The sequence below is a fragment of the Panthera tigris genome, chromosome X (assembly GCF_018350195.1).
Source record: "Panthera tigris isolate Pti1 chromosome X, P.tigris_Pti1_mat1.1, whole genome shotgun sequence".
In the NCBI taxonomy this organism is placed as follows: domain Eukaryota; kingdom Metazoa; phylum Chordata; class Mammalia; order Carnivora; family Felidae; genus Panthera; species Panthera tigris.
This window is the reverse complement of record NC_056677.1, coordinates 8,351,545-8,364,619: the sequence shown is the minus strand read 5'-3', so window position 1 is coordinate 8,364,619 and position 13,075 is coordinate 8,351,545. Positions and strand designations below refer to the sequence as shown.

The 13,075-nt window shown below is 39.5% G+C and overlaps 1 protein-coding gene across 1 annotated transcript in view; it reads left to right on the top strand.

Moving 5' to 3' along the window:
• Window positions 1-13,075, top strand: part of ARHGAP6 (Rho GTPase activating protein 6) — a 449,413-nt gene that overhangs the window by 24,682 nt on the left and 411,656 nt on the right. The window lies entirely within an intron of this gene.

The window sequence follows — 13,075 nt, the reverse complement described above, 5'->3', positions numbered from 1 at the left end:
GGACATTTGGGCTGTTTCCACTTTTTGGCTACTATGAATAATGCTGTTTTGAACTCTTGTGCAAGTCTTTGTCTGGACATATGTTTTAAATTCTCTTGGGTATATATGCCCAGGAGTGGAATTTCTGAGTACACTAAGGTTTAAACAAATTCATTGCTTAGGCTCATTTGGCAAATATGGTAGTTGGTTTTGCTGGGAATATAATCTTTTGGCCCAACCAGGGTGTGACTATAATACACGTTCTGTGTGAATACCTGAGAAGTGCTTCCAAAACGCAGCTCTGCATGTACTTTTAAGCAATAGCACCAAAGTTGGAATAGGTCCTTGGCATCTTAGGTGAGTATTTTAAAGTTATTATGTAACATTCTGCTTGTTTCCAAGATGTACTATATATATGTGTGTATATATATATATACACACACACACACACACACACACACACACACACAAAGAAACCTTATATTTAATATTGAATATATGGCATATTGCATATAGTTTATCACCGTGCATACATGGCAAATTGGAAAAGATGAAATGGCTCTGTGCCCATGGAATGAGCATGAGCAAAGGAAGAAGTAAAGTTATAAACTATTCATTGGTCTGTCAAGCAGCATAGAGAAAGTCTGGAGGTTTTTTTTTTTTTTGTTTTCTTTTTTCCAAATGGTATTTTTCTATAGGGAGAAAAGCATAATGAGAAAAAAAGATGAGAAAGCAAGTGATATCTTCAAGCTTTTGCCAGAATGAGATGATTGATAATTACCTGCAGCTGAGCAGAAACCACGTGGGCATGCTTAGAATTTGCTTAAGCAGTTTCTAGGCTTTCCTCCCTGTGGGCTGTTAAAATTCTTCAGCCTAAGAGCATTTGCACAAGGAGAATATTGCCTTTTTCTGACTATAGAGTCCATCCAAGCATGCAAAATGCAGGGTGTGCTGAAATGCTCCAAAGACAGGTTGTGGAAATACTTACAATGGACACGTCTTAGTCAGTTGACTCACATAGTTTAAATGCATGCTTTTAAAATTTTTATTTTTCTCGCCAGCTTTTCAGTGTCTGTATGACCACATTTATTGCATCATCTGTGACTTTACAAGACGTCACATGTGGTGTGACCATCTTGAGGCGGAAAGTAACCATGGAGCATGTCACAATGAAAGGTTCTCCCCTTCCATTAACGTTGAGACTTTGAGCTACTCGCCATAATTGTCGGTGTGCCGAATCCCAGGCTACGGTGCTGCCATTGATAAGATAAATGTCTTTGGAAGAAATTTTCTCCCCTCTGGGCAATCTTCTTGGAACCACAAATGTCCCCTTCTTCCACCGGAGGGAATAGATTTGACTCTCCCCTCTCCCTGTGAGTATAGTCTTGGCAAGTCCTTGTCACTGTTAATTCAGGGGCCTGCCAACTTGAAGGATGTCGTGAATGTCAAAGCAAGAGGCCACATTTAGCCTGTGCTTCCCTCGAGCAGAAAACGATGCTTATACTGTGACCCCTTGGGAAATCAGATAATTAGGTGACTGCTTGTCCCAAGCACGAGTTTCCCTATGGCTTCTCCCACTTCCCAGCCAGGAAAATAATTGATCCATCCGTCCATCTACCAGCAAGTATTTTGTCAAATATCCATATCCCTGTTACTGTCCAAAATCTTGTCGTGTGAAACTGCCTTAGCCTTCATTCTACCATTCTAGTTGGATAGCACACGGGAAACATTAGGGAATAACATGGAAGCATGAAATTGAGATACAACTGTTGAGACGCCTGATAATTCCCTCTAGATTGAGAGGAGGGAGAATTGGGGAGGATTGGGAGTGACCAAAGAAGACCTCACAGAAGGGGGACTTTGAGCTGGCCCTGGAGGTAGAAAGTACATCAACAAGGTACGAAGTGGGAACTTGCAGGCATTTGAGGCTGGGGCAGAAATAGGAACAATAGTTCTGACAGAGAGACTCCGGCTGACAGCTCCAAGGAAGAAGCCATCACTGCGTGTGTGAGAGTGCGACTGGAGCCCCAGAGGGCAGAGCAGCAAAACCAGAAGCTAGTTTTTAAGCATCTGAGCAAGCTTCTTACTTTCCTGACGTATTCTTGTTTGCCCCATTGCATACTTGGCAATAGAAGGTCCTTTAAGGCGAGGTCAGCACTATTCTTCACTAGGCTTGCATTTATGTGTTTGATTTTTAAAACCCTATGACGTTGGGAAGCATACAAAAGCAGAGTGAGGATGAACACCCAATTGCAGTATGGGAGAATTTTCCTTCTTCTGTTCATTGACAAGATTAGGGTTTGACAAATCCTAGGTTCATTGACAAATTGGGGTTTTTTTTTATTAAAAAAATTTTTTTTACATGTATTTATTTTTGATAGAGACAGAGCACGAGTGGGGGAGGGGCAGAGAGAGAAGGAGACACAGAATCCGAAGCAGGCTCCAGGCTCCGAGCTGTCAGCACACAGCCCAACGCGGACTTTGAACTCACAAACCGTGAGATCATGACCTGAGCCGAAGTCGGATGCTTCACCGACTGAGCCACCCAGGCACCCCAGTAATTGGGGGTTTTTGTTATGGGAAGAAAAATGTAGATGCAAGCCTAGAAGATAATGCCAATGCCAAGTTTATGTATTCTTGAACAATGGATGTGGAATCAACAACTTTAGCCCTATGAGAGAGCAGTGAGGATGAATCAATGAGTGAGGAATATTCATGTTCACTTCCCCGCGGCATGACTCTTATGTCTCATTTACATTTTATGAGATTTTAAAACTATGGAATCAGGAGCTTATCAAAAATATTACCGTAAGAGAACATGCTGAATAGGAGAGTGGAGACAGGATTCATTACTCTGTGAACATCAGCAGTCATCCAAACATGTACTTTTTTCTGGCATAGAATCATAGCTGTAGGATGACCTTGCTTACTAAAAATCACTGAAAATTTTAAGAAGCACTGACTTAAACGGAAACTTCAAAAATGTTAAATGTGGTTCTCATCTACTTTTACTTAATCACTCCATGGTTAAGGCGAGGAGTATGGGGGTTGGGAGTTCGGTAGTAAAGCAGGCTGGTGATGATCCCTCAGTCTCTCTCTCTCTCAGCTATGTGACAAAGATGAAATCCTATAATAATTTATTATGAAGCCACAACATCATATGGTTGTCTACTCCAGAAGGAGTGTTTTAAAAATAATTTATGTTCTTTTCATAACCTGCCCCAGTGCCCCTATTTTGTTTCCGCCTTAACGTTTTTCTCTTTTCCACTCCTGCTGCCTTGCCCTTCTTTTTCACCACTTCACATTTCTTAGACTCTTTCACATTCACTGTCCATTCCTGATTTTTGTCAGTCTGAAATCCCTTCAGATGAGACTGTCAGTTCATGCTTCCTGAAACCTCTGACTTTCAGATTCGCTAAAGTATAAGCTCGCGCATTGACAAGTGTTACGTTCCTTTGCAGCCTAACAGTTGTCTAAAAATAGTCTTTGTATCCTTTAGATCCCATTCATTCTAATATACACAATTCATACTTTAACTTTTCTTTTTTACTAATAATATTTTTAAGTTACAGAATTTAAGTCTTTGTATTACTTGTTAGTCTGGAGCTACATATGATTTTTTTTTCATCTGCTGGAAATTAATATTTTCTTTAGGGTTGCAGGCTAAAACTTGAATTTCATATGGGGAGAGTAGTAATTTGGCCCTGTTTTCTCTGTATACAAGCCTACTCCTTGTTCCCTGGGTAGATACCAGGAGTAATTAACGATTGCAACTGAAAACAAGTGGACATTTTAATGGAGGTATAGAATGAATTTTAGATGACAGTAATCACTAAAAATCTCTAAACAGTTCAGTCAGGTGAGTTGTAGGGTCATGTAGACAGATCATCTCAACACCTGAAATTTGGTTATTTGCACACGGAACCTGAACGTTATTTCAAGCTTCGGTTTTTAATGTATGCTAACTTGTAAACAACTTTCAGAGATTAGTTCTGATAGATTTACCTCAGACCAATGAATTTCCATTGCTTCTGTCTACATTTTTCAGTATTACTCTTGCTCTTTTTTGGCTTTCCCATTTTCTTCAGTCCAACTGTAAACATTATTCAGAATTTAGTTTGCACTGGAATAGATAGTCCTGGATACCAAATGCCTAAAAACAGCCTCTTCCTCCTGTTTTTGCTTCTTCTGGTGATAGTTGTTTGTATTCTGCTTTCAAAAGGTGTCCCACCAATATATGGCAAACTTGTACTATTAGCTGTCTACCTGCCTAATCCTCTGATTTGCTTCCTAAAGGAGATTAAAAATAGAATTTCTCCTGTTATCATTGAAAATTGTCATCCTTTTAGCCCTGACCATCTTGTTTTGACAGGAAAACAACCCATTTGTATCATTGAACATCCTTTCTCCTTTTCTTTCTCCGTAAGGAGAGATTCGTCACTGTTTATCACCCGAACATTGATGAAACTCCTCAAAAACGAATTTCAGAGAGTCCCAAAAGAATCATTTTAATTTAAGCCACCCAGCCACTGGTAACTAGGAATATTTTTAAGTGCCAATGAGAACATTACCAAAGTTGGCGTTTATTATAGCTAACACTTCAGAGGGTAAAAGCAATTACAGAAAAATTTAATTAGGTTTGGGAAGAACTTGGGAAAGAGAAACTTATTTAAACCCAGTGAGGTGATGTTTTGAGCTTTTCACAGAGACACTGGAATTAAAACTACTTATTGTCAAAAGTTTTGTCTTCGTTTTCTACTAGTGTAAGTAGGCTTTAATCTTGAATTGGAATTTAAATAATTAGGCTAATGTATTTTGCTTTCATACATTATTAGAAGAACGATCCAGATGGAATGAAAGTGAAAGCAAAATGTAGAATAATTTTTTTTTTAAAGTTCAGGTATTATTAAAATTAATTGATGTGGTCCCAGCAGAGTCTTGGATAATGGCAGGATTTGGTGCCAGGTTTTATCGTTGATGCCTTTTGCCAGATTTTAACAGAATTCCCTGCCCTAAACATCAACTTGACCATTCCAACTCTTATGTTTGCGATTTCCTGCCAGTACAATCAGACCACGGTAAAACCTATGATGTGCTAAGTAATGAATGCTGTGCAGTAAGGACTTTTAAGAAATGGCTCTTCTTTAGAAAAAATCTCCATCTTGCTGTTAATTGCATATAGCTTAATGGGTTATTTTTTTCTCATTGGGTCAAATTTCTCTCTTAAATTTATAGCTTATAAATTAATTAATAAGGAAGTACCTTGAAGCAGCATTCTTGTTGGAAGGTAGTTCAACTTTGATATTATAGAGCCTTTTAATTTTACTTTGCACAGAGTGAAATTACACAGATATTTTTATCAAACTGATCATGGCTTAAATTTTTCTGTAACTTATTTGGTTGACTGAAGGTATTGTTATATTTGGCCTGACCAAAACTTGGACTTCATATTCCATGGTTACGAGTGAACTCTGTAAGAGGTTGTGATTTTCTTGTGATGGCAAGAATGCCATGCTGAGAAATGATGATGCCCATCTTAGGTTCGATCTGATGACCATGGAGATGGCAACCTCTCCCCCAAATCTCACTTGATTTCAGACAAGCAAGTCCTTTTTTAAAAGTTTATTTATTTTTGAGAGAGGGAGAGGGAGAGACAGAGACAGAGACAGAGACAGAGAATGAATGAGGGAGAGAGGCAGAGAATCCCAAGCAGGCTCTGTGCTGTCAGTGCAGAGCCCAATGCAGGGCTCTATCCCATGAACCATGAGATCATGACCTGAGCTGAAATCAAGAGTTGGACGCTTAAGTGACTGAGTCACCCAGGCGCCCCTGGACAAGCAAGTCCTTTGATTCTGTGAGCTTTAAACTGTAGTTCTGAAGAGAAAGCTGGGGGAAAACAAACTTCATCTCAATCCCTATCCTGGAGAATCCTAGAAAATCTATATAATACTCTTCCAAAGCCACTGGGGACCTTTGTTCACTCTGTAAACTCTGGATATGCCTGTAACCATGAAACTTTAGGTGTCTTTCTGGTATCTCCTCTAGTATCCTGATAACTGTATAGAAGGAAAAAAGGGGGAAAAACTATGTAAAAAAATACACTCTCATTTCCAGTCCATGTCTCTAATTGGCTAGTATTCTGCGACAATAGTAAAACAGGATAAAACAGATCACCCTTTCAAGTTAAATTCATGTTGAATAAATGAACAAATAATCCAAATTAGTAAATGTTCTTTTGCTGGTGCTGGTAAGAAATATTACCTATTGAATACATTGACTCAACTTAGGGAACATCACGGCCCCTACTAGGGAATATTTACTTAGGGTGTTCGTATCATTTATTTCAAGATTGGGACACTTTGGAATGTGAAAAGGAGTGCTATTAATTATTACACCAGAGTAACAAGCATACCCTGAGATTGTACTGGTCAAACATCACATGGAATGTCTTGTTTTTCTCCCTTCCACAGATAAGTGCTACCCACTTTGGAAGGCCCAGATCAAGTCTCCAAGAAGGATCTTTGGAGTACTTTGGCCTTCTTTTATCTGAATTTTTAAGACATCAGTGGTGCAATCATGTTGGAAATTAGGATGTTTTATTTACCTCAAGTAAAGAATTATGTGCTATTATTTGTTGGGTATTTGTTCTCTCTTAGCAATTAGAACGTGACCTTCATGAGCACAAGGACTATATCTCCCTGAAGCACAGAGGACATTACAGTGCCCAAAGTGAAGAGGGAGGAAATTCTTGTTGGGTTGTTGACACCCCTTCATAGAAACGTGCCTCTCTATGGTTGTGACTAAAAGCATGGGTGCTGGTGTGAGAAAATGATTATTTGAAGATATTTCTCCCGGATTTGTAATCTTATACAGTAGAAAGGGTTAAAATTAAGCCAAATATAGAGAATCATGATCCAAGTACCTATTTAGTTACAAGGTTAGAAAGTATTCACCTGGATTTAGACATTTTAACTATAACCAGACCTTTATAGGATATATTTTGTCACAGAAAGGATCATTTGAGAATAATGACATTTTCGCATTCTGAGCAAATTTATACTTAAATTTTACTAAGTACTTATTAAAAAGGTAAAACGTATTTCTCTAATTATAAAAGTAATATATGCTCATTGTAAAAAAAAATACTAATATAGGAAAGTGTCGTGACAAAGCTAAAATCACCCATACTCTTTTATTTTAGAGATAATTACTTGGAACATTTTGGCATATTTCTTTGCAGTATTTTTTCCTGTGTATTTATATATTACAGCAGTGCATAGATGTGTATATATGTGGTGGGCAGTCTCTAAGATAGCCCCCACTGATCCCTGCCTTCTGTGTTCACAGTCTTGTGTAATTGCCTCCCCGTGAGTCACTTGCTTATAATCAATAGAATATGGCAACTTACAGGCGATGTCACTTCCATGATTAGGCCACAAAAGATTATGAATTTGAGGAGGCCCAAAGATTATGAATTTGAGGAGGCCCACATGGCAAGGAACTGAGGGAGACCTCTGGCCAATAACTATTAGATCTGTTGGATCCTGCCAACAGTCACATGAGTGAACTGGGAAACATATCCTTCCCCAGTCAAGCTTCCAGATGAGACCCCCGCTTCAGTGGACTGCTTGATCATAGCCCTGTGAAACCCTAAGTGGAGGACCCAGCCAGGCTGTGCCTGTGTTCATGACCCACAAAACCTGTCAGATAATAAACATGTGGTGTTTAAGCTTCTTAGTTTTGAGGTAATTTGTTGGATACTGATAGATGACTAATATAATTAGGGAATATCTCATTTAGAGTTTTTCAGTATTTTTAGTAGAATTTTTAGTATTTTTACGTGACATTCTCTTAAAAAATCTCCCATGTCATTAAAAATTAATGAAAATGTGAGGTTTTTTTTATGGCTGCAAAGAATCACATAGTAAGGATATGCCATATTTTAATTATTCTTATAATGTTGGATATTGAAATTATTTCTAGTTACCGGCTACTGTCATAATATTGTGGTAAATATTCTCATGCATCCATCTTTGACCACACATCTTATTATTCCACTAAGATTCATTACTAAAAGAGGAGTCAGTGATTCAAGGGGTATGAATAACGTTAAGGATTTAGGAATATTGCAAAATTACTTTCCAGAAAAGTTAGGCCATTTAACATGCTGCTGAGTATTTTACTTGCCAACACTGAATAGTTAAAAAAAAATTAGCCAACTTGAGAAATAGTATCTCCTTGTTATTGTGATTCTTATTTCACTCATATTTTTGAATTGGTTAAACCTTGCTAAACATGGCTTTTTTTATTTAAAAATTTTTTAAAAATATTTATTTTTGAGAGAGAGAGAGAGAATATGACTGGGGTAGGGGCAGAAAGAGAGGGAAACAGAGAATCCAAAGCAGGCTCCAGGCTCTGAGCTGTCAGCACAGAGCCCGACGTGGGGCTCGAACCCATGAACTGTGAGATTATGACCTGAGCCGAACTCAGATGCTTAACCAACTGAGCCGCCCAGGCCCCCCAGCTTGCTAAACATTTTTTTTTTAACGTTTATTTATTTTTGAGACAGAGAGAGACAGAGCATGAACGGGGGAGGGGCAGAGAGAGAGGGAGACACAGAATCGGAAGCAGGCTCCAGGCTCTGAGCCATCAGCCCAGAGCCCGACGCGGGGCTCGAACTCACGGACTCACAGACCGTGAGATCGTGACCTGAGCTGAAGTCAGATGCTTAACCGACGGAGCCACCCAGGCGCCTGTAAATATATAAATTTGAGGATGTTTATAAGTGCACGTTTATCAGGTGCTCCTTATTTGGTTTCCAGATAGTAACTTAATTCACCCTCATGGCAACTCCAAGTCAGGTACCACCGTAATCCTTATTTTACTGAAAGCAGGCAAAGAACAACTTGCTGAGGGCAGCACAGCTAAGGAAAACATGCTTTTAAACTACCTCTAAGCGCAATTGTCTCAGTCAGCTAGAGCTGCTACAACAAAATACCATAGAATGGGTAGCTTAAGCAACAGACACTCCAGTTCTCACAGTTTTGGACGCTGGGAAGTCCAAGATCAAGGCGCGAGCAGATTTGGTTCCTGGTGAGAACTTTTTTCGCGGCTTGCAGATGGCTACTTTCTTGCATGACTTCACCAGGTTTTTCCTCTTTATTTTTTAAGTTTATTTATTTATTTTGAGAGAGACAGAGAGAGTGTGAGTGGGGGAGGGGCAGAGAGAGAGGAGAGGGAGAATCCCAAGCAGGCTCTTCCGTCAGTGTGTGGAGCATGACGCGGGGCTCGAACCCATGGAACCGTGAGATCATGGCATGAGCCAAAATCAAGAGTAGGACATTTAACTGACTGAGCCACTCAGGTGCCCCTCCTCTTTTTATAAGGACATTAATCCTGTCCTTTAGGCCCTGCCTTCATGACCTCATCTAAACTTACTTGCCTCCCAAAAGGTACTGCCCAATACCATCACATTGGGGGTTAAAACTTCCACATATGAATTTGGGGGTTGGGGAGACAAACTTCAGCCCCTGGCCACAATGGATCAAGAGAACAAATTGTATCCACTTAAATATTGCCCCCATGTATTTGTGAAAACTGGAAAGAGTTTTTATTTGTTGGTTGAGCAGTTCCTGCTGAGTCTTAACTCACCAAACAGAAGTAGAGAAGTTATATTAAGTTTTTTACACGGTAACCATTTATGCCAAACCTGTGGGAGTTAGATTTAGATCAATTAAAAATGCAGTTTTCTAAGGGAAAATAAAGAAGACGACAAATAATTCCAAGTCTCTAACTTGAGAGTTCATGTTCAAATCAAGCTGGAGCTTTGCAAATGGTAATAGTTAAGCTATGGTTGGGGCATTTCAATTCTGTCGCCAAAGGCAGGTTTTAATAAGTCCTGGAAATAGTAGTCCCAGAAGCTTTCTAACAGCAGGATAGGAAATCGTTATGTATTATTTATTATATTAGAAAATGAAATGTGCCTTTCCAATTGTCATCACCTTAAAACACACTTCAACAATTGATTAAGCAGAAACCAGAAGAAAATTGTGTTTTCTTACTTTTCTTTTTGCTAGGAAATATCGATGCTCGCTAATCTGTGTACAGCAGCAAATGTGTGCATGTTTTAAGTCTTACCAAACGTCACTAACAGAGTAGCTTGATAGCAGTGCTTCATTTCTAAATAAAAGATTAAGATTTTTAGTTGTTAACATGGGGTCATCAGGAGATCACCAGCATCACATTTAAAGCAAATACTCCTGATTCATTGAAAGACTCCAGTCAAATATCAAAGTAATGGCTTGCTCCGGAAGTCCGTAAACGATGGTCCATGGGCCCAATTCAGCCTTTCACGCATTTCACTTTACGGCCCAGAAGAATATTTTGTGGCACGTGAAAATTACATGAAATTCACATTCCAGCGCCCTCACATAAAATTTTATTGGAACACAGACCCACCCATTTATTTATGTATTATCTCTGGCTGCTTCTGTGCTCTAATGCCACAGCTGAGCAGTTGTGACAGCACATGACCCTCACAGCCTAAAAGAGTTACTATTTTGATCTTTATGGAAACTGTTGCCCCCTGCTCTGGACTTTTTTTTTCCTGCTGTAGCCTTTTGCACCTCCCTTTGCCCACACTTTGTGATCTTTTAAAACAATACTAGGACCCACAAAACATGGGGAATCACACAGTGGTGAAAATAAAGTTCATTTTACCTTTTTAAGGAAGACAGGACAGTTTATCTTGAGCATTTCACTTAAAGCCATAATGCTACAGCACAGACGTAATGCAAGATCTTTTATCTGTGCATAGTTGAAGTAATCGTAGATTTCCAGGAGCCTGACTTATCTGAAGTGTCATCTCTGTTCCCTGCATGTCCTTTAGCCCAAAGGTGATTATCGACTCTCTTCAATACAGTTCTTTCCAGCATTTAAAAACACGGTGTCAGATAGGCTAGTGGGCTCTTTCCTTGTTATTTCATTTCATCGTCTCAACAACGCAAATGAATTTTACTTTTCAATTTTAGTGATGAGGAAATGAGTCCACAAAGGTGACATTATTTGCCTAACATTGTGTAGCTGATTGATACAGGATCTATACTTGAATTCACCTGACTTCAAACATTAGGCATACAGTTGCAAGCGGAAGAGACATCGTCCCTGCCCCTCAGAGGCATCATAGTCGGTTTTTACCTGCCATAGCCACGTGGAGGGTGAATTTTATTTGCCCACAGATCTTTAGGGTCCAGGCCTCCCCATCACATGTGGAGTTCAACGTCTGCATGGCTCACAGTCGGCCCTTTCAGAAGTCACTTGAATTGGATTGCTTGCATATTTTGCTTTCACAAGTAGACCGAACAGTGGAATGAAAATCTTATAATTTGATTTTCTAATTGAAGGATGAAGAATATACCAGACATCAGCTTTATTTTTAACGAGGTGTAACACTTGATACATGTTTTTCAGGGCTACCAAACACATGTCAAATCTTACTACCAACTGTCTCTTTATATATGTGTGTGTGTGTGTGTGTGTGTATATATATATATATATATATATATATATATATATATATACTGTTTGCATATTTTTCTCTATAAATGCATATTTATTTATATATAAATAAAACATTTGGTTATATATTTTTCTTGATCCTATCTCTAAGGGTCTTTATCTGTTATTTGTTTTGAGAGAACAGAAGCTAGCAGGGAGTAATTAATAGATTTGAACTCAGGTGAATAGACACACATACTGGTTGGGGGAGCCTCAGATTCTTTTCAAACGACTTTGCCGGTGGAGCTCGAAAATGCCATGTGGCCGCTCAGAGAAGTTTTGTTTTGGTAGTAGTTACTGGTTAGGCTCTAAATTTTCCTTTCAGACGTTTGGCTGGTTCTCAAACATTGCCTTTAAGAATTGTATTTTGTAAGTTAAGAGCAGAAGCTATTATTAGCTGTGTGTTTGTGGTTGAAACATGAGGTCAGATTTGGCAGGGATCTCTTAAGGGTGTGTGAAGGGGAACCTCAGCCTTGGGGAACAGCTTATTCCTGGGCACAGAAAGAATGACTCTGTCTTCCAATTTGTGGGAGTATGTGCTTTAATAATGGAATGCTGCCTTTGGGAGTTAGGAGTGACTGTGGCACATTTTTTCCCCCAGAATGAGGATATATGTGATATCCATATTCCTAATTGCTTTGTTAGGTCGGGGGCCATGTCGGTCTTGTTCATTACTATACCCCAGCTCCAAGTGCAGTGCCTGGCACTGCGTAAATAATAAATATTTGTGGAATGAATGAACGAGTTAAAAATGACAAGGAAGAGAAGCTTTAGAAAGAGTGTGTCTGTGTGTGTGTGTGTGTGTGTGTATATATAGATCTACAAGTGTGTGTATATACACACACTTGTAGATCTATTGATTTCAGCTGTATACATAACCATTTTTATTAAAATGTTTAGCAAGCTGGGGGGCCTGGGTGGCTCAGTTGGTTAAGCATCTGAGTTCGGCTCAGGTCATAATCTCACAGTTCATGGGTTCGAGCCCCACGTTGGGCTCTGTGCTGACAGCTCAGAGCCTGGAGCCTGCTTTGGATTCTCTGTCTCCCTCTCTTTCTGCAGAAAGAGTAAGGGTTTCTAGTTGGAGCACGTGCCTAGGTCAGGTACTTTCAAATGATGGCAAGTATCCAAGGTGAGATGAGCAGCCTCGTGAATGGCAACAATGGAAGAAATGCAAAGTTCTGTGCACCTGAGAATATTGAGAACCACGAGGGAACGGGCTTCATTGATGCTGAAGTCACTACAGGGAATGGCAGAAGAAGGAGGTGGAGGTGGAGGAAAGCAGGCAAGTCCCTTCCTTTCCTAGCTCCCTTTTGGGATGAATTAAGTAATTTTGTGTAGATGTATAAAATCTCCATCTGAAGCATGTAGGCTCTGAAACAGCTGAGGTGATCACGTGACCACAATCAACACTCATTGTAGGCAAATGACCCAAATTAGCCATGTTTGGGAGCTGTGGAATGATTAGTTCCCACGATTATTTCCTGCTGCTAGCAAAACAGGAAATATTCATATATGTCTGAAGTATTCAAGCAGGGAGAGA